General features: G+C 47.3%; 1 long non-coding RNA gene across 1 annotated transcript; it reads right to left on the bottom strand.

Moving 5' to 3' along the window:
- Positions 1-243: 243 nt before the first annotated feature.
- Positions 244-2763, bottom strand: LOC149127751 (uncharacterized). The gene is made up of 3 exons (XR_016229588.1): positions 2651-2763; positions 1865-1999; positions 244-1119 (listed from the first exon to the last, which is right to left on the bottom strand). It is a non-coding gene; the product is annotated as an uncharacterized LOC149127751 (long non-coding RNA).
- Between the last annotated feature and the right edge of the window lie 434 nt (positions 2764-3197).

Here is a 3197-nt window from a genome sequence, read left to right as displayed (position 1 = left end):
AGTTACAGACCGAGAGAGGGAAAGGCAGAGAGAGAGGTCTTCCATCCACAGATTCACTTCCTAAATGGCTACAACAACCAGACCTGGGCTGATCCGGAGCCAGGAGCTTTTTCTGGGTCTCCCATGTGGGTGCAGGGGCCCAAGGAGTTGCACTACTGTCTTCCCAGTGCATTAGCAGGGAGCTGGATCAGAAATGGAGCAGCCGAGACTAGATCCGGCGCCCATATGGGATGCCGGTGCCACAGGTGGAGGCTGAATCTACTATACTACAGCACAAGCTCCAATCTAAACCTCTTATGCCCAGTTTCATCTCTGGCTGTATCCAGCACCAACTTCCTTCTTTAGTGGCAGAAGTAGGCAATGTCTTCGCTCAGTGCTACGGCTTCTCTCTCTCCCTTTCTTTCTCTCCCATTACCATGCAGTGTCATTCTGGTAGCCATTCCCTGTCTCACCAGTTCAGCCTCTCCTTCTACATCAGCAACTCCCCCTCAGCTGAGACTCACTTAGGGAAAAACAAGAGCAAACAATAACACTTGAAGAAAATACAAGAGCAATTTCCTGCAACCCTGAGTTTCTGCTAGGTGCCAGCCTCCCTGCCTCCTCCGCAGCCAAGCTGCCCCCAAATGATAGTACGTACTCACTTCTTCCACTTCTCACCTGTCATTAGTCAACCAGCTACTAATTTAACCATGTGTTCACCACCCTCATCCCTCCAATAAAAATCCTGGCAAAGTGTACCATTGGTCTGTGTACCATTGGTCTTCTCATTGCAAATCCTTTAGGGTAGCTTTTGGTCTGCACTTTACTTGACTTTTCTACAGTATTTGCTGTCATAGACCACCCGCTTCTAGAAGCTTGTTTTCCTTGGTTTCTTTCTTTTTTTAAAAGATTTATTTATTTATTTATTTATTTGAGAGGTAGAATTACAGAGGGAATTAGAGAGGGAGAGACAGAGAGAAAGGTCTTCCATCCGTTTGTTCACTCCCCAGTGGCTGCAGTGGCCAGAGCTGTGCCAGTCCGAAGCTAGGAGCCAGGTGCTTCTTCTCTGTCTCCAACGTGGGTGCAGGGGCCCAAGCACTTGGGCCCTCTTCTACTGCTTTCCCAGGCCACAGCAGAGAGCTGGATGGGAAGAGGAACAGCCGGGACTAAAACCGGTGCCCATTTGGGATGCCGGCACTGCAGGTGGAGGATTAACCTACTGCGCCACAGCGCCAGCCCCGGTTTCTTTCTTTTTTATAAATTTTTTTTAATTTGTATGTTTCTCATAAATACATTATGAACATAGTAATTCTTCCCACTGTTCCCGCCCTCCCACCCATTCTTCCTACTCTCTCCTGTTTCATCTGAGAAAGAAAGAAAAAAAAGAATGAAATAAAAAAACTAAAACTTGTGTTAGCTAGTTTATTAGTTTAGTCAACATACTTCCTACCATATGATTGATGTTATGCCAGGTGCATGTTATGCCAGGGATACAGTAATTGGAAAAAATGTCTCAGTCACTGTCCTTAAGAACCAGGAGTTTGGTCAGATTTCAGGAAATTTTGTGACTTCTTCAAGCTATTCTGCTGCCTCTTTGTTGTTCAGTGCTGTGTGGGCATCCACTCTAAAGGCAATGCCCTCAAAAAGGATGAGGTTCAGAAGAGCTGGCCTGGGAGATGGCATGGAAGGCGAAGAAAGCTCATAATATTCTATCCCATTCAGGAGCCAGTGAGGGGGAAAGCCAAGAGACAACACAGGCAAGAAAGAAAGCGGACAGAGAAAGAAACTGTCTGCATCAGGGATGTCACTTGCAAGAAGCTCAGGTGACTGCCTCTCCGTTTCTGTCCCTCTTATCCCCACAGCCACCACGCTATTGTACGCCTACCACAGGTTCTGCTTTCAAGGCTTCTGCAGGATTCTTCCTCCATAGATATGCCTGGGCAGAAAGTATCTTCCTTGTGTGTGGCCTTTGCCTTGGGATTACTGGCTTCTTTTTCTTTGAAAGGGAAAAGTCATAACCCTGTGGATTTAGTAGGCTGAAATCAATCGGCTTGGCTTTTAGAGGATTTGGGTGTTTACAAAGGTTCTCTGGGGTGTTGGAGGTTAGAGACGTCCCCTGGGTGGGAAGGACCCAGGCAGTGCCCTCTTTCTCCAGGATAGCATTTGCAATTAACCAGGGCTTATAAGCCTCAGAGAGCAAGGTGCACCTTGTAAACTAGTTCATTGATACGTTGGCTTCCTTTTGGTTCTCCCTGTTTTAATAGATTTTTCTTAAATGTAATGTTTGTTTGACCTGTGCTTAAGGGGAAGTAAAGGAAGGGATTTTCGTCTGCGTGTGGGACGGAGGTTTAAGAGAGAAGGTGTCTAACCTCTGAGGCCGTGCGGTGAAGGTACTGGGGGTTGGGAGAGACCACAGCGGGTCACATCAGAGCCATGGAGTTGAGATCCTGGGTACTGGGGGTTGGGAGAGACCACAGCGGGTCACATCAGAGCCATGGAGTTGAGATCCTGGGTACTGGGGGTTGGGAGAGACCACAGCGGGTCACATCAGAGCCATGGAGTTGAGATCCTGGGTTCTGCCCCAGGAGAACGCTTTTGGTACTGATTACGTAGCTCCGGGTTTCTCGTTGTTATGCAGGGGGAGCTGCTTTCCACTCCCCTCACCACTTACCTCCTCTCTTCCAACCGATGTCATCTCTGCTATCCCAGACCCTTGCTTCGGGTGCTCCTTCCCAAGTTTCTGCTTTCCTCTGCCGTCAACACCTAACGAGGTGAGTCCCACCCCCTCCCAACCCCACCCCCGCCCGTCGTTTCCAGAAAGTCCTGCCTTACTCATCTTCCATTGGTTAGTGTTTCCTTTCTGGAAACTCTTCTAGCACTGTACCATATTAGCGTTTGGTTACAGGCGGACTTAAATAATGTATATAGGTCTTGCCTTTTCCAATTAGACTGAAAACTTCTCTATCGCAGGAATAAGGTCCTCCCTTCTTTGGTGTCATATCAGTCAAGTGAAGAGCACACAGCTGACTGGATCAATCCCAGGTGGCTGAATTGTGCTGCTCCAATAAAAAGCAAAGAGGTCAAAAGCCAAGAGAGAAGGAACAGCTTTAAGTTAATTATTTTAATAGCTATTCTAGAGTGACAAGAAATTAGAGGCATGAAATAAACCTGGATCATAGTAAAGGTGCTCTTTAGAATATTCCTTTGCTCTCTTTATT

This window comes from Oryctolagus cuniculus, chromosome 2 (assembly GCF_051225735.1).
Source record: "Oryctolagus cuniculus isolate XC-2025 breed Fujian yellow rabbit chromosome 2, ASM5122573v1, whole genome shotgun sequence".
NCBI lineage: Eukaryota > Metazoa > Chordata > Mammalia > Lagomorpha > Leporidae > Oryctolagus > Oryctolagus cuniculus.
Note: the sequence above shows the minus strand (reverse complement) of the source record. Positions and strands in the feature narration are given on the sequence as shown.